Source organism: Papilio polytes, unplaced genomic scaffold (genome assembly GCF_000836215.1).
Source record: "Papilio polytes unplaced genomic scaffold, Ppol_1.0 DF821400.1, whole genome shotgun sequence".
Taxonomy (NCBI): domain Eukaryota; kingdom Metazoa; phylum Arthropoda; class Insecta; order Lepidoptera; family Papilionidae; genus Papilio; species Papilio polytes.
In genome coordinates, this window is record NW_013527804.1 from 4366055 (window position 1) to 4389692 (window position 23638).

Here is a 23638-nt window from a genome sequence, read left to right on the forward strand (position 1 = left end):
GATGTATAAGAAAAACTTTAAGATATTTTAAATTATATCGGGAATAGTCACTAGCTGCTATCTGCTATCATCTGGCAACTGTGCGTACCATGTACAGGCACGTGTCTTCTACATGTGTACGTTACTAGAACGTGTATTTCTGCCTTTATTTAATTAAGCCTTTTTCTGTTTGAAGAATTTTTATATTTTATTATTATTTCAATATGTTGAAGTATGAAATATTTTTACTTTGGTGGTTGCAAGTTGCTACTTACTAATATTGTAAATGCGAAATTTTGGATGTGAGATGGATGTTTGTTAGAGTTTGTAGCCCAAACGACTAAACGGATTTCGATGAAATTTGTTACAAATGTAGACCATAGTCTGGAAGAACACATAATCTACATTTGTTTTTTTTAATTCTACGCAGATGAAGTCGCGAAAGACATTATTTAAATATTTTATTGACGTTAAATGGTGTCTCAAGTAATTCTCTTAGGTTAACTTGACAAACGGCAAGTGGACGTAAAGAATTGGAAGTGATCCAATTTGGCAAAGAAGTTGCATGATTTATACATTTTGATCCCTAGAACAAACAGTGAGAGAAGATTTGTATCTTTATTTGACAATTACTTTGTCAGTGAACCCAATAAACGTAGAGAGATATTCTACATTGCTTCTTGAAGAGGCTGATTTGAGATTTAAAGTGTACCGCAAATAGAACGATCATTTAAAATAATCAAATAAATTAAAATCTCTTATGTATAAGATGCAAATAAAAGTAAGGTTCCCTTATAATAACATCGAAAAATGCGAGAGTGAGAATCCACAGTTATGTTGTGTTATCATACTAAAGAATTCATACAAATAAAATTTACTTCATACTAATATTATAAACGCCAAAGTTTAGATGGATGGATGTTTGTTAGAGTTTATAGCCTAAACAGCTGAATGGATTTCGATGAAATTTGAAAAGATGTAGAGGACAGTTTGGTAGAACACATAGGCTACTTACTATTGTTTTTTTAATTCCACGCGGACGGATTTGTGGGCGATACTAGTTTTAACTAAAACTTCGTAAAGTAGTGATGTAAAGGTTGGGGCTGTTGTGTAAAGGTAAGGTCATTCTAAAAGGTAACAAAGTTCATTTTAATATGTCACATGTGACATAAGTTGAAAAGGGATAAACATTTTATGTCATTTCTGTTATCTTTATGCGCAATAAGTGAAGACTTCCGGACACATTGTGACATTGAGAAATTACGTCATTTCGTCCTGTTTGTAAATTGAATTATCAATTTAAACAAGTAACAGTTTAGATACGTATAAATTGCGAATCCCATAAAAATGCTGTCAGACAAATTTTAAGCGGCATCTTGAAGCGATGTGTTTGAGATTCGTTTCAGAATTTGGCCGTTAGAAACCAAGACCCTCAACTTTTTCAAAGAAGGATAACGAAACGACAAGGAAAAGCGGACTAATGTCCTGTTTCCCAGCTACGTTTAATCATTCGTTAGTGTTATTGGTTCGATAAATTCTAGAAATGCGTTTCCGAACTACGTAACTTGAGTTTTACTCCTTTGAAATTTAGTTTAATCTAATACTAATGGATTAGGTAATCAAAAAAAAAACTTTAGAAACCCAGGATAACACTTGGTGCGACTCCACATAGGCATGTTATAATGTCAGCGAGAGGAACTAGAGTATAATAAAGTTAATCAACTTGTCTCCGTCATTGGAAACACAAAGTTAAGTTGGCCAAAGTAAAACATAGTAGTGATAAATGTCAAATGATATAGTAATTTATCAGAAGAGTTATTGAAATATAACATGCTTAGACAAGCCGCCGAACTTCGCTAACAAGTTGTCTGAAAACGTCAACATGATTTATTACAAACTTCGCTAGTACAAACTATTATTATGAAATACGTGACGTTTTAAAGGATATTTAACAAAATTACCTGTATTTTCTGATTAATAAATCAATCAAATAAACATATACAGAGACATAGTGATTACAACGTAGAGATAACATAAACAGAGAAAAGAATTATGGTTGAATATCCGTATTAAATAATAAGAGCGCGAAAGCCTTTGACTAAACTATCACACAACTGATTAGTCGCGTTTTGATTGCTATGAGCTTATATAGAGGTGAGCACATTACTCTACTGTTAGTTGTGCAACTAAACAGTTGAATTGGCTGCGAAACAATCGACAATCAGACAACGGTTCTGCGATATATTAACTAAAAGTTTGCGCCAGCACTTAAGGTGTGTATTAAAAGTTACGTCGTGTAATGTATCATGTTACACGGCGAGCATGCATGTAGTCAGTACATATGTTACGAGGTAATCAGCGAGCTACCCCGTAACATTTATTAAACTAGCGCGTACCATCCTTCATCCACATTTTCATCTTGGTCTAACTGGGATAGTGGTCAAGCGCTGGTTTTCCAATTTAAAAAAAAACATCCGGAAACTTTGTAAACTTAAAACTATACGATTATTCTTTTTCTTGTGTATTTAAATTAAAGTGTTTCTGTAAATGCCACCCTGCGACAATAAATGTTAATTGGACACATTTTAAAACACTCCAAGGCACAATACTGGGTATACAAATAACAGTGGTAGTGCCCGCTTTACCATCTTAGCACGAATGGGCCGGCACGCCCGGTGTAATACCACGACTACACAGAAGATAGGCGTGAAATGGAAGCAATTCCGTGTTTCGTCTGATGAGTGTAGTGCCGGAGGCCTAATTTAAGTCCCTTTCTCTTCACCACCCTTTTCTTATAAGGAGGGGATGGGAAGGGGAAGTGGATTTGACGGTGGAGGAGATCCATAGGAAGGGGAAATATCCTCTTTATATGCGTCTCCTCCTCCGTCGTATAAGGGTAGGCAACGCATCTGCAATTGCGGATGTCTATGGGCAGCGGTCGCTTCGCCATTTTGGCGGATTCAGGTGGCCGCTTGCTCGTTTGCCACCTTATGTTATAAAAAAAAACTATATAGAAGAGTAATACTAAAGTTACAGTGAATACAGTCGGCTTCCACTGCCTTAAGACGATAAACCTTCAATCAAAAACGTTTTTTCTCTATATAATATCAATTTTCCAATGTATTAGAGGTAAACAAAGCAATTCAATATTTTCCTATTGAAGTGAAACTTGAAATCGTTTGGATAATGTTTTGATTTACATTTCTGGGAAATCGGTAAATCGAGCCAAGTTGACGTAACGCAAAGTCCTTACGTGTTCTATCTCTTAGTAATCAAATCTCCTTTGATTGACTTTCACGAACAAAGCGGTATATTTTCTGATGATTTTATCTTCTCTTATCTGCAGATGTCCGTATAATTTTCTCTGAAGAATTAATCATCTGAAATTACTAGGAAAATAAATAAAAATGGACCCGTTTAATACGACTTAAAAGTATCGTTTATAGCGACCAAAAGAGTGCATCTAAGATAAATGGGATAACTGCCGTATACACAACATTATTTCAGTTACAATTTACCACCAACTATGTATGTGAAATAATGAAATGTAGATTTTCTTAATCTTTGACAGAGTTAACTCATCAAAGATTAAAACCATCTGGAGATAAGCTTGTACTAAAATACGAGTATAATATTGTGGCTATTTAATTGAGAGGCATTGAGAGGTTTTAAAAGTTTGTTACTAAGGTAAATCAATACTTGTCTATCTCAAAATGTCTCTTAATCTGTTCTCAGAAAGAATGTTTGCGATTTCTGATTTGCATAACGAGCACTCGTTATAAAACCGTGTCTTATTACGTTGCCATGACAACGAGTTAACATTTATCAAATCTGAATAACAATATTTTTTTTGTAAATTGTTTTTTATTTTGTTTTTCATGTTCAATAAATTTGTTAAGACTTTCTATATTTCATTGAATGTTTATTAAACCAAACGAAAACTTCTTTTTTTAATATTATTACCGAGTTGAATAAACAATACGAGATTACTAACTTACGTTTACTTTTTCTGTAAGAGAAAGGGATAAACGATTGGCGCGAGCGCCGAAGTGATCGACCTCTGCAACAGTAGAGAAACTGCAGATGCCAGCCTTTATGAAAAAGGAACGCTCTGCTGTTTTCATGAGTTTCTCTAGTTATCGCATTTTCAAACAGAAGAAGGATAACTATTACGTTTTTGCATATAGCCACAGTGGAAACCGACGCTAATGGATGTAAAGTATCACTTCACTCGAAAAAATAAAACGGGTAGTACAAAACTTTCTATTATTTAATTAACTGTGTTTCAGAGTTTGTTTAATAAAAATTAGACTAGAATATGCTAAACTTAGGATAATACATAATAGTCTCTCTATCTGAAAGTATTATAAAAGCTTTTATTAAACGTTTTTAGTTTTTCTCTTAGTTAAGCGTAACAATTGCGATCTCACATTATAATTAAAAACTTTTATAAAAGGTGTGCTTTTCTAACGAGCTTTTAAATTGAGCTGGCAATGTGCCAAATGAGGACCGCATTTATGTACTAATTATATAATAATGAGGTGCTATTATGTGTAGATATCATGAATAGAATAGAACAGCCCCGTTGTGGAACGGTCTGTTCTCGGCGGTATTTCCAAACCAATACCACTTAGGGTCCTTCAAGAAGCGAGCCTACAATTTCCTCAAAGGCCGGCAACGCATCTGTAGTTCCTCTGGTGTTGGGGATGTCCATTGGCGTCGTTGACCATCTTGGTGTTCACGCCGCTCGTTTGCCCCCTTTTTTTATAAAAAAAAAAATAAATCGTTTAATACATCTGTCTTCTTGCATGTCGGTTAAAGTAACAACAAGCAGATACCTTAGCTAAACACCATTTACAACCTTAAAAATAAACTATATCAGTTCATCATCCACTTGCCCTTATCCCTTATGGAGGGTCGGCACAGTATGTGCTGCTCTTCCATACATCTCTATCAGCCGTCATATCTGAATCCACTCCTTTCTTAAGCATATCTTCTTTCACACAATCCATCCATACTTTCTTCGGTCTTCCTCTTCCTTTGTAGCCATCCACATTCAATCTCAACACTTTCTGGTTTATGTCCCCATCATTTCGTCTCATAACATGTCCATACCACGCTAACCTTTTGCTTCTCAATTTCTCCACCACTGGCGCTACTTTCAAACTTCCTCTTATGTACACATACTTAACTTTATCCAATCTTGTCACACCACACATTCATCTCAACATACGCATCTCAGCCACTAAAATAAACTATATCAGTTAATGCCAGAAAAGGTAATAAAAAAAGAAAGAAAAAAGATGGTTCGTGTGTCGTCTCTTTGGGGCACTGCTATGCCTCCAGATTAACATTAAGTTGCATAAATACTTAAAAGCTTTTAAATAGCTTAAAGTGTGTGTTAGTTTTGTAAATGATTTTTTTTTATTATGAGCGGTAGAAATAAATTCGTGAGTCGGAAGTGAAGCATAATTGTAAGGATTTAACGACGTTCACACAAAGTGGGGCATCACTTGAATATAGAGCATAAAATAAATGCTAACCAAAGTAACTTGTTACTGGAGCCGCTCCAAGTTGGCAACATGAAGCGATGTTTGCATTCCATATTGCTATACTTTTTGTTAAGCTCATGTGAAAATTGCAACGATAAGCCTTTTTACAAAACTGGAATTATAGCTTTTTATAAATAGCTCTATTGTAATTACAATAATTTTATTCACATTAGTAATCTATACATATAAAATGGAGTGTCTGTATGTAATATCAAAAGAAAAAATCCAGATTTCGGGAAGATGGTGTATTTGCGATGCTGATAACGAAAATCGCATTAAAAAAATTTTGTCTGTCTGTCTGTCTGGGTGGCTGACATAGGCGGGCGTATTATAAGCTATTTTTTATGTTAATATTTCGTGGACAAAGTCGCGGTGTTGCCCTTATCTATACTAATATTATAAAGAGGATATATTTGAATTTTTTAATGTATTGAAATAACTGATAAATTAATGGGCCAATCTCAAAATTTCTCTTATTATTAGAAAGTTACGTTACTGTTGAATAATATAGGCTATATTTTTCAAATTCACGAAGACGAAGTCGCGAGCAACAGCTCGTTAAATGATATAAATAAAGTACACTCACACTGTAAGCCTGTTTGAGATTGCTCTCTTTGTAGTATGAATGCAATTCCATATGAAATCCTGCACAGGCATTGTCATCTGTTTCCCATTTAGATAAATCTCCGCTTTTATCATCGTCATACATACGTTGTGCTGTAAAATGCTTTCAAATATTGTAGTTAAATAACCTAAAACATGAAATGTGTTTTAAACTACGTGAAGGCTTAGTAAATGACGTAACAATACGCGAATTCAATGACATATTTTAGTAAATTATGCAAAATATCTTTTTTTATTAAGCTGTAATCACAGTGGACATAAAATTCGGTATGATATGTGACGATAGAGAAAGGTTGTGCCCTAAATATAAAGTAACGTACTACAATAGTTTTCATAAATCTATTTATTTGAAAATTTACCTAATTATAGATCCAATTATATACAACGCATCTTAATATTATAATATAAATAAACTGAAAGTGATTTGTAATAAACAATTTGTCCATACCGTGTTTATGGAATGCGTACGTCAGTGAACAATTTCAATTAACTCTGACAGAAATGTTGAGAACTCGCTGCACCGCGATCGAGCTACAATTGTTAGGAATAGTTTAATCGACGTCTACTTAAAACTACTACAATATTAAGATTCTTATTATATATTTTAGTTTACATACTTTTACTTCAGAGCGTCTGTGGTGCAGTGGGATACGGATTTGTAATGTTGAGGTCCTTCGTTTTTGTTAACTTTAATAAGTTTCTGGGCTATATCTATATCTATATCTATATCTATATCTATATCTATATCTATATCTATATCTATATCTATATCTATATCTATATCTATATCTATATCTATGTCTATATCTATGTCTATATCTATGTCGATACTAACATTACTTGGCATTTTATATGTATTGAAATAACTTAAAAACTACTAGACCGAATTCAAAAATTCTTTCACTATTATAACGCTACATTATCAGTGAGTAACATAGGCTATGTTTTTATTATTTTTTTAATTTCAAGCAGACGAAATCACGATCAAAATCTAGTTTATTGTTATGATGTTGATTTATAGATATACTTGCATGTAAATAAATATCATACATTATCTAATAATTGTCAATTAAAAAGAAATTTGTAGAAAAACGAGATTGTTCAATGTAAGGGAGTTTTATGAGAAATAACATGGATTTATATTTTCTAATAACAAACTCGTAGTAAAATTTGTAATAAGAGCGGGCTTCCTTTATACTCCGATATAATAAACAATGTATTCATAAGAGAATCTGAATAATATTTCTAGTAAGCAAAACAGTACAGTACCTTTACGTTGTAACATCCCTTCAACATCATCTTATTACATGTATTGCTAATGTTAGCTCTTCAACTATTTTGATGTAGTCTGTATTTTTAAAAGTTATTTAGTCTGTGCTATAAATCAATACCATTTTATCTTTTATCGGAAATAATGATATAAACTTTGTAATTATGATCCAACGCGATGTTCAAATATTTATTTTATAATTTTTAATTGTAAAAATTCTATTTGTTATGTTAATACAGGAATTAGATGTCAGAAATAAAAGTGTTGGATTACCTCGGCTATACGACGGCCATATTGGTAGTGGTGAACAGGGGATGGTGGATACATGGAAAAACAGTGTTATTGGTAAGGTTATTCTGTACAAATTGGAAGAAAATATAGGACATAAGGAAGACTATAGTTTATTAAATAATAAAATAGCTGTGACGCCCATACTTATAGCAAATAAAGTATATCTTATACTGTTTATGTTTCTGAACTTAACGGATCGGAGACGAATCTTTGAATACATTGAAAGGTTATGCATGTAGCAACTAGATGGCGTTATAGTAGCGGCTTTGTACACCGCATTAGTTTGCTTTTCATACGATACGCTTTATATGAGCCTTTTGAAATATCTGGAAATATATTTTTGATACTTTTAAATCAGCGAAGCACTTTAATATTAAAGAAATATATTAAAATGTCCAGTAAATTATCAAAGGTAACTGCCAATTTTAATGTTTGCTTTAGTTCGTGAGTTTGTCCGTTAGCAATTTAAAAAAAAGTAATAGTAGCTTAATTTAAACAACCGGTTTACCCATTATGTAGTTAAAATAAGTGCAAATATCCATTCGTCCATTAATTAAAACTTTCGTATTTATGATATAACTAGCTCTTCCCATGCGACTTCATCCACATAAAATTATAAAAAAATCATTTTCTTGTTCATATTTGACAAACTATTATTTGCAAATGTCAAAATGGCATGACGTCAAACCATGGCAATCTTACTTCCTTAATGTTGGTAACGACTTATGGTCTCTTTCTCACATTTGGGTTTTTATCCAAAACATTTACTCCCTAAGTTTAATGGCGTGAAAATATATAGCCTAAAGCGTGACGTAGTGCAGGGCTTTTTATTAAAGAAAGAATTATTAACATATACTGCTGTAATTGCTGACATCTTAGGCAACAAAGAAGTGTGTGATTACACTATATTATAATAGTATAGAAGTATAGATATGCATACGAAAGTTTTAATATAAAACATGGTAACGTGACGAAAATTACCTTATTGTCAGTTGGGAAAATAATCAAGTCTTAAACGAACTATTTTTATAATCATTCAAATTTTTGATAGTAAGCTTGTAGATAGTAAGCTTGGTAACAGATGCATTAGAGACGTTCACGTAATGGGTTCTCCGTATATCATTCACTATGATAAGCTTTTGAAATATTCATGGTGAGCATTCGCTACATTTCAGCCTAAGTGTTCCAGTCTTTTGACATACTACAATTATGTTAATACGATATGCAACTCCGACTTAGTCTGAAATGTTCACAGTTAAATTTAAACGAATAATGTAAAGATTAAATCATTTTCACCTTATTTACATTTTTTCTAGTATTTAAGGTAAATTTTTACCTTAGGGACTATTTGTGTTTTTGTTTATTTTATGTTTTTTTTGGATTCTATTTAAAGCCTTGACTTTATTAAATAAGTAATACAAAACTAACTTTGTACAGTCAACTGGATAAAAAATACAGATTGACAAAACTTTAAAAAATATAAATGTTTTCGGTTTGATAAATACCTAGCATATTTATTCGTAGATTTCCGACCATACATATTATTGATGAAATTTATACGTATTTTTGAAACCGATGACATAACAGAATAATGAAATAGGTTTTTAAAGTTTTGTAAAAGTATACTTATGCTGACTGTACATAAAAGTTAAGAATACTTCACTAAATTATCGCACAACATTGTGCGATCGTCGATTGTTTCGCAGCGAATGCAACTATTTAGTTGCATTCGCTGCGCTACGAATCAAAGCAAGACTAAACAGTTGTGCGACATTTTAGTGTCAGGTGTGCGCACGTTCTTACAGTAACTATTAGTTACAGCGTACATACATAACATATTATGTTGATGCAAGATATGTTTACTGCAAATGAGTAGAAATAGATCGTAGTTTGAAAACTCTTATTAGGTCTAGTTTTATAAGTAAGAAAAGTAGCTTGCAGAAAGCTTCTCTGAATCGGGATCAAACGATCGAAGTCGGTGGAGAGATCAATGCAATTTATCTCTAACAAAGAAAATACTTCCTTTATTGTGCTATATGTTTCAAAGCGATTTATTTTGGTACTAAAAGGGATATATGTTTCGTATTGTGTAGGAAAAAATGTCGACGTGTGTTAACTATTGAAAATGGAATATAAATGACAAAAGAGTAATGTTTTTCTTCGAATATTGGTTGGGTTTCCACTGTCACAATATCTAAAAATTCTTTTGAAAACGGGCGTTTGATATTGTTTTTTTTTTTGGTATATTTTTCAGAATATTAAACCGCGAACACACCTTTCGCACAAGTGTTTCAGCTTTGATTCCTATCCTATTAGATTACATGGAGGTGCGCACACTACTCGATATGTAGACAACTAAACTTAGGCAAATAAACATTTAAATTGGCTACAAAACAATCGACAATCGCACAACAGCTAGTTGAACATATCAGAACAAACAAAAGACTAACGGCAATGTGTCTGACGGTCGTTGTATGTCCCTTTCCCGATTTTATTTTTTATTTATTAATAATCTCGTAGTTTCAATTACCTGTTAAGATCCTCAAAGATAATGAGTAACTTAGAAAACTCTTTGATATATTAAGGTTCCTCTTCATTAAATAGGATATTCTGCGAAGAACTTTTACATGGAAAATTCTTTTATCACTTAAAAAGGAGAAAACTCTTAACTAGGATGTTGGCATTATTTTAATGCTTAAGTTGTAAAAATGTGTTTAATTTAACAATTTAGAACAAAAAAAATCTGAATGCATTCACAGACGGAAATTAGGATTTAATGAAAATGTTTTAATATAAAATTAATCAAAGTTTTGTTTAAATTGTCTGAATATCGTGACTGATAAACCTTATTTAGGTTTATTTGCTAACCGTACTGATATAGAATTTATAGCTAAAATATATCGGTTATATTTCAAATAGATTTGTGAAATCTGCGTTTGAAATCTATTTACTCAGCCGTCGAAACAGGCGATCACTTAATTCCGGGTGCGCGGTTGAATTATCCATCTCGATTCAATTTTGATCTATATTCACCGCACGCGTTGCTTCAAACTAATCAAATCAGTTTTTTATCTTTTTTTTTTTACACTCCAATTTTTAATTTTATTTTGGTACAAGAATATTTCCCACTTTCATAACAAGTTATGTTTTGATCAAATTAACTAAACAGTAGTAGAATGGGCCGGTTCGCTCGGCGTAATATCACGACCACTTTTCACCCTTTTCTTAAGAGGAAGGGATGGGAAGGAAAAGTGGATTGTAGAGGAGACGTTTAGGAAGAGGAAAATATCCACTTTATGTGCGTCTCCTCCTCTGTCAATTAAGAGTAGGCGATGCATCTGCAATTGCTGATGTCCATGACAGCGGTCGCTTCGCCATTTCGGCGGATTCAGGTGGCCGCTTGCTCGTTTGCCACCTTATAATATTAAAAAAAAAAACATAGGTAAAGACATATTTAATCTAACTTAAAATATTAATAAATATAAAAATCACACAGACGAATCTTGTTATTTGCTTCAATAACCTTTTTACTTCTATTTTTGGGCGTGATTTTTTTAACTCAAGTTTCAATAGTTTATAAAATTAAAATATTGTAAATCCGCAGTTTTTCCACTGTCATACTGTTTGAATCCCACGTAATTGGAACAAAAAGTACTACAAAGACTAACGACCAATTAGACGTGAATAGTAGTACTTTTTGCTATAAAAATATATTCCATGTAAACAATTAATCTTCTGTTCAATCAGATTAAAGTAAACATTTTTTTCAATTAATTAATTTTAAATATCATATTTTTATACGCACATAATTTCTTCAAAATTTAACATGCTTTTTAAAGAGTTTCTTCAAAAAATCTAGTTCATGTTTTTAGTAAAATGTACGTAATATTAAGAAGTAAATAAGTGAAGTTTCATTAATATTAAAGGAAGGCGGTGAGGAAATACGAAATCTCTTATTAACACAGTAATGAGGTAAAAACCACAGAGAATCATGTTACAAATCTCCGACGTACTTAGAGATTTGTCTCTGTGAACCGTAAACCAAAATAATATGGTCCTAACTGTTTTTTATTTTGTATTCAAATGAATTTGAAGACGTACACGTGAATTTAACATACCAAGAAATACTTATTTTCTGCTTTGTTAATAAAGATTCCTTAAATAAATAGTTTGTTCTGAAAAAAACATTAACTACTTCGCTGTAACGTCTGTTATGAGATTTTTTTTTTTAAAAAACGCAATGTTTAATATACGTTTCGTTTAACTTTTATTTAGACAGCTTTTTGAAACGTTTTTCAGAACACTAAAAGAACCGCAAAAGTGTGAAGCTTTTTAATTCACGCTCGACGCCGTCGGTTTTTTATTTACGTTTGAAAACTAAAACAATTCATTCGTTTGAGTCTAAGTGGAATAAACGAGAGACAAATAGGCTTGACATTTAGACATTCACATGATAAATTCATATTTCTAATTTACGTTTTAAATTATTCTTTAACTAACTATTTTTCCATAAAACTACTAGCATCAGCTGTGACCAATATATGTATGTACTGTTTCTAAATTAAATTTCTACTTCATTATTGCATGCAACATGTAGAGTTAAAAGTGTACCACATTTTTCAATGGTGAAGGAATCGTGATGAAAAACAACACATTTCACAAATACAAATACATGTGTGACGTCAACCAATATGCCCTGGACCAGCGAGGTTAACTAAGGTCCAACTAACTAATTCAGCTGGCCTTCGTATATGACGAGAGTTTTTTTATGATAGAAAGTGGCATATGAGCAAGCGGCCACCTGAATCCACCGAAATGGAAAGCGACCGCTGCCCATAAACATCCGCAATTGCAAATGCGTTGCCTACACTTAATTTACGGAGGAGGAAACGCACATAAAGAGGATATTTCTCCTTATTATGCGTCTCCTCCACCGTCAAATCCACTTTTCCTTCCCATCCTTTCCTCTTAAGAGAAGGGTGTAAAGGGAAAGGGACTAAAATTAGGCCTCCGGCACCACACTCATCAGACGAAACGCGGAATTGCTTCCACTTCACGCCTGTTTTCTGTATGGTCATGGTATTACATCGGGCGAGCCGACCCATTCGTGCGAAGTTGTTAAAGCGGGCTCTTCCACTGTTAAAATCTAACTCAGTTGTAAACTAACATATGCGATAAATTTATTCGTAATATAAGTTAGGAGGTATTATGCAAGCGGCATTGTTATCCGGCCAGTCATCGCATGCATTAGCATGGTATTACCGCATGATTTATCTTCGTGCCACGTTAATTTCCTTTACGCATATCTGACTCCAAGCAAATATGTTACTTGATAAATATATCACACACTAGCTTTTGCTCTTTACTTCGTTCTTGTGCAAATCGTATTATGATAACTGATGGTATACAAGTGTATTTGTTTGTTACTTTGAGTAACATCTTCATAAACTTGTTCCTGCGGAGGGTTGACACAGTGGTGCTCTTCCATACATCTCTATCAGCCGTCATATCTGAATCCACTCACTTCTTAAGCATATCCTCTTTCACACAATCCATACTTTCTTCGGTCTTCCTCTACCTAGGTAGCTATCCACATTAAATCTTAATACTTCCTGATTTATGTCGCCATGCTCTTGAACAAGAAAGCAATAATGTTAGTAAAATTTACTTGTATCTAAGTTTTATATACAAAAAGAATTAAACAAATAAATAATAAGTACAATTCTTTCTGGTATATAATAAAAAGGATATACCAAAAATGATTGTGAAATGAGTGTACAATTTTCATTCTTGTGAAATATTTCTTTCGTAGAAATATCAAACATTAATTAATTTAAAATTTCTTTATAACGAAACCAGATATTCGTAAACATATATATTAAGATTAAAAATATAAATACAAAACAACATTGTGACTGGACTACAATTCGTATTGTAGTCGACAGTAAGGAACGTGCAATAGCTATGTAGCTCGTAATTGTACGGCGCAGTTACATTCGACTGCAGTATTACAATGCGAAGCAACTACAAAGGACAAAGAGTCTTCTATCAAATATTATAGCTAGGTTATAATTTGCATCTGTTAGTTTCCCTTCTTCTTAATATTGTTTTAATAAAGCTAACAAATGTTATTTGAATGTTACCAAGTAAATGTAAAAAAAAATGTTTAAAAGTTCAAAGTTTATAAGCTAGCAGCAGTAATTTAAATATAATACTTATGTACGTAATAACAGTTTTTGCTCGCGACTTCCTCTGCGTGGAATTAAAAAAAATGAAGTCACATAGACTTCATTTTGTTTTTTCTTCCGGACTATGCTCTACGAATGTCAACTGAGTTTTTAGTTTTTAAACACAATTAGCTTTTTGGAATTTCGTCATACATTTAAAGAATGTAGAGTATCGTAAAGAAAATTAAGTAAATAACATTTGCTAAATATTTTTGCTCTTGTATGTAGATATGTTGCGGTTAACTCCCCGGAGTGTGTGCGCCAGATTAATCGTAACCACGTGAAATTGGAAACTTCGCGCGTTGGCACTGAACACTGTGGTAGCATAGCGACATAGTTCAAAATGATATGTTTAATGTTATTGGCTTATTTGGAACACAAGACTAAGATCAACTTCAACACTATACACTTGACAACTAGGTATTTAATTACTTTTTAACTAAGGGATTTAAAGGACTGATATTAGAGGACGGATGAATGTATAAAAACCCAAAAATTATAAAGGTCATCAAAATAGGATGACTTTTTTAATATTATAAGGTGGCAAATGAGCAAGCGGCCACCTTAATCCACCAAAATGGCGAAGCGACCGCTGCCCATAGATATTCGCAGTAGCGGATGCGTTGCCTACCCTTGAACGACGGAGGAGGAAACGCACATAAAGAGGATATTTCTCCTTATTATGCGTCTCCTCCACCGTCAAATCCACTTTTCCTTCCCATCCTTTTACTTATTAGAAAAACGGTGGAAAGGAAAAGGGTCTAAAATCAGGCCTCCGGCACCACAGTCATCAGACGAAACGCAGAATTGCTCCAACTTCACGTCTGTTTTCTGTGTGGTCGTGGAATTACACCGGGCGAGCCGACCCATTCGTGCGAAGATAAAGCGGGCTCCACCACTGTTAACCACGACGGAGTTGGGTAGGACATGTTGCCCGCATAGATGATTGCAGTGTTCCTAAACGCCTGTTAGAAAGTAACCCGGATGGACGTAGAGCGCGTGGTAGGTCGAAACCTTAATGGCTAGATGACGTCGTACGCGACTTTAAGAATATCGGCGACAAGACAAACATGGAGGAGTTTACTGGACCAGGCCATGCTCATCCGCGGCTGTAGTGACTCAGATGATGATGATAGCTGTGATGTGCTGATGTTTATAGTTAACTTTTAGAGTATAATTTCTACCTTTAAAGGCTATGTCTACACAAGTGTGCTTTTCTATTAATCTTGTCTTTACCCCTAACCAAGGTTTCTAATAAGAACCACCTTTACTTATACTTGGAAATGAAAAGCTTTAGCGGTGAAAGAGGAACAAGATTTACACAAATTTTGAAAATCTAAAAATAATATTAGTACAATAGCTCTCACTAGACAGTTGCATTAAGGGCCCGATTCAAGAGGCGATTATTTTAGAAACCACACGAATAGTGAGGAGGTTCCTGTCTCTGCACCCCTGACCTCTGGTTACTTAAGTCACCGGATTCCGCAGCCGGTGGACTTCAATTTTTTTATATAGTATGTCTTTTTTTTTTTTTTAATAAAAAATCATGTAAAATGTATTATATACAAAAATAAGAAATTAAAGATCTGAGAATATTAGTATAATAATAATAATGTTAGTATTTCAGTATCTTCATACATTAATCTTAAATTTTAAAGTAATATCTGAATACTTTTATGTTCCCAAATCAGATCTTGGTTATTAGTTTATTATTGAATAGGTTTTCATTGCTTTGATTTCTATGAAGATAATCTCTAAATCTCTGCTTTGAGCCTAGGTTGGAAATTTAAGACGATTACAAATCACTTTAGAAACCTCAGGCGAGACTTATTGAAGTTAATAAGATACTATTAATATTAAAATGTTTTACTATTATTCTCTTGTTTATAAATTATAATACATCTAAACTCAGGAGGCAACCTTCGGTGTAGATACCGACCAGTTTCGGACCCGTCGGGGGTCCTTCTTCAGGGTGAGTGGTTACCGGCTTTATTCGCTATTGCGTCGCATAGCGTGAGTTTAGCCGTGTTACAATTTATATTGTATAATTACATACATGAAAGTTTTAATAAGTTAATTCTCTCGTTTGTCTAAAATTTACCGGTTTCATGAGTTCTTTCAAATAACTTTATGTACTGTATGAAAATTAACTTATATTTGTAAAGTTAATTTTGTCGTCGCATCGTTATCGGGTCGGGCAAGATTTTCGATTAAACTTTTCATAAGGATTGAAACTTTTTTCATCGTAACATAAGATTAAGAGAAATAATTGAACAGAAGTTATGAGTACGGTGTGAAAATTGGAAATTTAGTTAATCCCTTTTTTATATTTCTAGCGAGTTAAGGAGAAAGGCAGTTGGTAATATTAAACTCTGGTAGTGTAATTAAAACTTTTCAGTTTTAATTAAGACTGACTAAAACAATTGAATAACAATTCATGAAGTTACGATATACGGTTTATGAAAATAAATTACAAATTTGTACTATAAAAAAATGTCCAGAATAGGAAATATGCATGTATTTTTTTTCTTTTTTTAAACGATTCTACTTGGTATAAAATAACCAGAAAAATTGACGCGAAAATATTCAACCATTGAGCTAAAAATAATAAAATAAAATTACGACCGTTTTCGAACGACTAAAATGCGACCTGAGTTGTCATGAGACACGTGACGTCAATTGTCACATTCCATTCATAACATACACTCAAATGTCACTTCAATGTAAAATACGACAAAGTCTCTCATTCTCTCTCATCTTATTGCTTCTCAATCAAAATAAGTGGTAATAAATAATTCTATTCATTAATTTTTTATTTCATAGTTGGTTTCGGTCTTTGCAGGAATGTTTTTATAGTAATAAAGTATTCTTAAAAAAAGTTTGGTACAATTTGGCGTCATATGCATATTGCCTATTCAGATTACTATTACAGGAAGTACTGTTAAAATCGATCCTTCTACAAGTTTTACCAAAAATGCCACTAATTTCCGTATTACACATCAGTTTTACACTTTTTTGCGGCCATTAACCAGATTCATGTGGAGATACCTTAATGCTAATGGAAATCCATAATCCTTGCATCTCCTAAGTACGTGAGTGCTTACATTTACTTTACAAAACCTTTGTCAAAATCCAATTGTTCTAGACTTTTCAAACATCATCCTTTTAAAAACATTTGATATTGAATAGAAGCGTCAGTTATCATTGCAGGAATGTCTGGATAAACTTATTGTTATCTTTTTTCATAAAAGATGAATAAAATATATGCTTGTTTAGTTGTATCAGTGGAAACTCAATAGCAACGAAGTGAACAATCGAGTTAGTGGCGGGATGAACGACCGAACGCGTTTAAATCCAACATACAATTTATTATGCATGAAATTTATACGTAAACCATTACAGAGATTTACGAAATGGATTAGTAAAACGATAGAATCATTTCGGTTAGGTTAGGCAAAAAAATATATGCAAATTGAAATCATTTTTTTATCGCTTTAGAAATGAAATTAGAATATTTTTTTGTTTTAATATTTTAAACTGGAAAAATAAATTATGTTTTCTTTGAGATATTATTGAGAATACTTATTATATAGACAGCAAAAACATTATCTGAGTCAGTAAAAATACGAAAAACTAATCAAAACTGCCGTTTTTATTTGTTTAAAATTACAAATGTATAGTGCATCTGACACTTCATTTAGCTTCGTGGCAACACCAGCGATGCAATCGTTTTTCTCCACAAAGCTAGCTTAAATAATATTTAAATTTGACAAGAGCGGATTTACTAGCACGTTCAATGGTTTTGTATTTAATTGGAAAACAAATGTGTAATAAATGTTTCTCTGTTTGTTTTTTTACACTTCATTAATAAGAGCGCGAGCACATCTTTGACAAAACGATCGCACAACTGTTTAGTCGCGCTTTGATTCCTACGAGCTTATATGGCGGTTGTATAGTTACTACTCGATTTTTAGTTTTGCAACTGTTTAGTTGAATTGGCTGCAAAACAACCGACAGTCGCACAATAGTTGTGCGATAATTTTGACAAAGGTGTGCGCCTGTTGTGTACGAGACAAAAAAGTGTCAAAACAAGTGACATAGTGTTGGAATTACGTTACATATAGTCGGTACACTGATTAATATTCTGCAGATCTTCTCCTTCAATTATATTAAGCTAAAGAAAAGGCGGAGTTCTTAATCAATTATTCAAATATTAACTAATTGATTCAACAGCCGTGATCTGTTTTAATAAGATTCTTTCGAATCCGAGCAATTTGCGAGTAAAAGGTCTTAAGTTAATAATAAAATTCAACATGATTAACTGGTTAATTGTACGGTAGTACGCTTATACTTGGTAAAAGGACTTATAGCGGTTTTCTTACAAATTATTAAAACTATAGATTACAATACAATACATTATAGCTATCTTATTTAACGATTAATGTTACTCAATTTTTCTTCATTGCATGTCTATACGTAGATGCACGTAGGAGAACGTAGCAACTCGTAGCAATTTAGTCAATACGTAGCACACTTGTAGCAGTAAATAGTGAGGGTAGTGTATTCAGATGGCCTGTAACTGCGCAACCGGAATTAACTGCCAACCTGTATAGTCAACACAGCATTTACTCTCTTGTCTAAATCTATTAGCATTTTGATTGCATAAAACACAGTCGATATATAAGACAATTAGCAGAAGATTTAATGTTTATTTATTTAGTCTTGTTAACTTAGTTATTATTACAATAGTTCCCTTGGGTAATAGATTACAAATAATTTATACATCTAAGTGTTATTCAAGTTCCCTAAAATCAATCAATCTTGAATCAGATGGTGGCCAACTTGTGTAGTAAGTTATGTGGTGTAACAAATTGAATTAAGTTTTGTTAAGTTAATGCGGTACTTACTGATTGTGAGAATTTTCTGTAAATTTGTATTGATTTTCAATAAAACTCTTTGCTATGCTTTTTCGATTTATTATCTTTTAACAAAGTATAGCAATGTAGACCAGGTTCATTTTTAAATATAAAATCTCATTAGCTGTAGGTAATTTGCTTTTATTGTGCGAAACAAAGAACAGGAGTCTGGACAAAGACAAAATAACATCAAAATGTCTCCTCATTCCTAAAGAGTCGTAATGTTAGTTTCACATGAGGGTAGAACAGTAATGCAATGCAGTAGAACAGTGCAGCACTACAACTAGCTACAACAGTATTTCTTGTTCAATTTCTGCGAGTGCATTCAAACAATAGTACTGTTGTGTTGTACTGTTCTACCTTACTGTCCTAATGTGAAATTAGCACAATGCTTTGTGCAGCGCAGTGTCCTGCACCCGGGATAGAACACGTCCCGCGATTGCGTCCCGTTGTGTAAATGTAAAAACTGTCACGTGCAAAGATTAAGTAGTCTGACGAATTCTGTGACCATTTCTTTTTAAAATTTGGTGAATCTGGTTTGAATTTTAAATAATCTTTTATTTTTATAAGAGAAGGGAGCAAACGAGCAGTGGGAACACCGAGATAGTTATCGTCGCCTATTGACATCCGCAATACCAAAGGAACTACAGATGTGTTGGCGGCCTTTGAGAAGGTATAGAATGTAAGAACATGCTCGTTTCTTGAAGAACCCTAAATAACCAATAATTTATAAACAAAGGAGTTGTGATAGGATAAACGTTGGAACTCTCGCATGTTGGGTAGTTATTTAGCTTTGCGATTGGGAAGGATATTTAAATGTTACTACTATAACATATTTATTATTTTCAAATGCATATGTTGGTGTCATTTATTACTTCGTTCTAGTCTTGTTTGTTTGTTTGGATCCTGCTTACACGAAAGTAACTTCGATAGTTTCCATTGCTTGCATCATTTTTATTCGCTATCATTAAATTTATTATAACTATATGCATCGCAGTAACTCGCAAATTTTGGATTGGTTCCAATTTCGCTTAATTTGCATGAGCTATCCATTACGTAAATCTTTGTGAAATAGACAACTAAAGACTGGAGCTGTGCCGCAACACGAGACCTAAATTTGTAGGCTTAAAATATATACGACAGTCTTCCAACCTAACATATAACGGAACATCTTTAGTGAGTACTATGTATAATATAGTACAATCAGCTGCATAAATATATTTACAAAACTTTTGCAATCGGTTTAAAAAAATGTTTACACGTATTCCTCAATAGCATGTATTTATAGTCGGTAGCATATTACTAAATACGTGCAAACATATTTTCGAAACCGATGTATGTACAAGTTTTTAATGCTTTGTAAATGTACACATTTATGCAGCTGACTGTATCTATTCATGAAAGTTTGATTATTATGATAGATCGATATGGAGGACAAAAACGTCGATCTTGCGTGAGTTTGATAAGGATAGGAAACTTCGTGTCGTGAAATGATAATATTTTAACCAATGTATGGACGTTATGCGGTGTTGGCCGCTTTTATAGGGCCTTATATAGGGTTTTACTGTAAATAATTTAGTCAAAACGATTGAATGCTGTTAAAAAATTCGCTTCAAACCTTTTTTGTGGATTAACATTGACGTTTGCAACTCTAATTAACACGGTATGTTAAACAAGAAACGTAAATTGAGTAATTTTACAATATAATTTAACAAAACTGGATAGAATATAGTAAGGTTTTTAGTAAGGTTTTTGTCAAAATTGGTAAATGAAAGATCATAGTCCAAAAACCTTATTGAACTATTGGTAAAAATATAAAAAATATTTTTACACATCGAAAGCCGATAAAACATTTCGTTACAAAAGATCCCAAGCGTGCCTCACTCGCTTCACAGTCGACCGGACACGTCAGAAAGGTTATACGCACATAAGTTAAACGATGAAATTTTCAATCGGATACTTCCACATGTCATTGATATACTGCCGGTGTACTTTTCAGTCATAAACTATCAATTTGCTCTTAAAAATTATTTACTATTAGTGAAATACAATATTTATAAGCTATTTTGTGATAAAAATGATGATGAGTAACCTTGTATTCTAACACGGACAGTAGCTACAGAGAGATATCTTGTGATACTTTTGAAAGAAGGGCGCTAGAGAGCCTTTATAATGAATACGAGTTATGCGCACAGATAACTTATCTGTCTATAATACTTAATATAACAAATGCGAAAGTTTAGTTGGATGGGTGTTTGTTAGAGTTTGTAGCTTAAACGGCTGAACGGATGTCCTTGAAATTTGGCATAGACATAGAAGATAGTCTGAAAGAAGATAGGCTACTCACTTTTTTTTAATACCAGCAGACGGATTCGCGGGGCGATATTGCTTGATAAAAGAACAATAAGACTGGTAGTTACCCCAGTATGACCTCGGACATTATTAAATTAAAAGTTATAAAAATATCAAGATTTAATTTGACTTTTAAAACATATTTATTTTGTGTTAACGCACTACTTTTTACAAATACTAGCTTTCGCCCGCGACTCCCTTCGCGTAAAATTAAAAAAAAAGTTGGTAGCCAATATGTTCTTCCAAACTATCCTCTACATCTATATCAAATTTCATCGAGATCCGTTCAGCCGTTTAGGCTACAAAATCTTACAAACATCGATCCATCAAGATTAAGTGTAAGAGGTAAAACTTACTTTTAAATCCATGTTTCATTTACTTTTATGTAACAAAAAGGTTACGTTTATTTTCATACCTTACATAGCGTAAGTTTTAACATAAATCGCAGACGGTAAAAGTCAACCGAGCTTTATCACAACGTCGGAGCGCATCGTATATTACGCTTAATCGTTTTGCGGATTCGAGAGTTTAATGATTAAATGTGTATTCGATATTTCATATCACAATTTATAATGTTGTTTAAGCGCCAAAAGCCTAATGGTTTGGGGTACGGACTACCGATCTTGCGGTCTAAGGTTCAAATCCCGCAATTCGACTATCGTTGAGACATGTCCTAGCGCAAGCCTAGGCTTGTTAATTTACTAATAGCTTAAAGGAAATATTACTAAATAACCAAAAATCTACTGATATTTAAAAAAAAGTTGGTATATATTTAATACAAGCTGTTGCGCGCGACTTAATCTACACAACTTTAAGATAAAAAGCCTAATTTTAATGTGATTTTCTTTAATAAACCGATATTAGATTGTCATACCTTTAAAATGAAAGAAATGACGAACGCCTGATACGTATAACTTATTAATTTATTTGCGTATTTTAATATAGTAATGAACATTTATTACATAACTAGCTTACGCTCGCGTCTCCGTCCGCGTGGAATTAAAAAAAACAAAAGTGGATAGCCATGCGTTCTTCCAGACTACCTCCAAATCTGTACCAAATTTCATCGAAATCTGTTTAGCCTTTAGGCTACAAACCCTAACAAACATCCATCTAAACTTTCGCATCTATAATATGATGAGTTAATTATGTTTTGCAGAATGGTATTTAATATTTTGACTTTACAATCATTTTAGTTTAAAGCTATGTTACACAATGGTATTATATTAAAGGCTTGTCGTTTGTGCAATTGTTTTAAACTGTAATGAAACAGCACTGTAAGTAATATATCATCGCGTGACTCGACACACAAATCGTTTGCAGTTGAAAGTGCTAAGTGGCGCCGGTTTCTTCGTTGTTTCCGCAAAGCGCTGACTCGAAGTGGAATTATGGCCACTTCCTGATTTCCTTTAACCGACAGCTCTAATTGTGTTCTGATTAATTGTCTTCGAGCTTCCCCGGTTTTCTTTTTACACGTAGAAGGTGTTATTAAATATTGTTAGTACAGGTATTTAAGATTTTATTTTATGGAACTTTTAAGAAACTGTTAATAGAAATTATGAGACTAATTTACTAATCTTTTCACTTTTAAATGAACTTTAAAACTTATAATCTTACTAATGTTGTAAATTCAAAAGTTTGGATGAAAGGATGTTTGTTAGAGTTTGTAGCTTCCACTGCTTGTAAGATATCAAAGAAGTTTGGCACATATGTAGAACATAGTCTGAAAGGACAAATAGGCTACTTACTGGTTTTTATTTTAAACATCACATGGACATAGTCGAGGACAAAAGCTAATACATAAAATTATACACTAAAGATTACTTTAAACAAATATTTCCGAAAAAGACTACATAAATCATTACCTGAATAATAAAGTATTGACGTATATGTGATGAATGTAATAAAAGTATTTTGTTATTTCGTGGTGTCCTATTCCCGGGCATAGTAAAACTCATTCGGGTTTGCGATATCACAGCAAAGTAATCCCCCGGAGCCATATCTGACACTGGTCGGTCCTTTTACTCCTTACCTTTTTCACGTAACACGGTATAATTTTTTATATCAAATTAATATTTTTTCTAAGCGTGTTTAAATAATTTACTTCTGGATATGTTATGCGACGAATGAATGTTGACGACGAATGGATGGCTACAAAGAAAGAGGAAGACCGAAGAAAGCATGGATGGATTGTGTGAAAGAGGATATGCTTAAGAAAGGAGTGGTTTCAGATATGACGGCTAATAGAGATGTATGGAAGAGCAGCATATACTGTGCCGACCTTCCATAAGGGATAAGGGCAAGTTGATGATGGTGTTTTTAAATAATTTAATTTAAACAGAGTAATTTCAGCTATGTTTTATGAGTTTACATTTAAATTTATTGGAAAAATGGATGGATGTTTAACTACTTAACTCCAAGACGGTT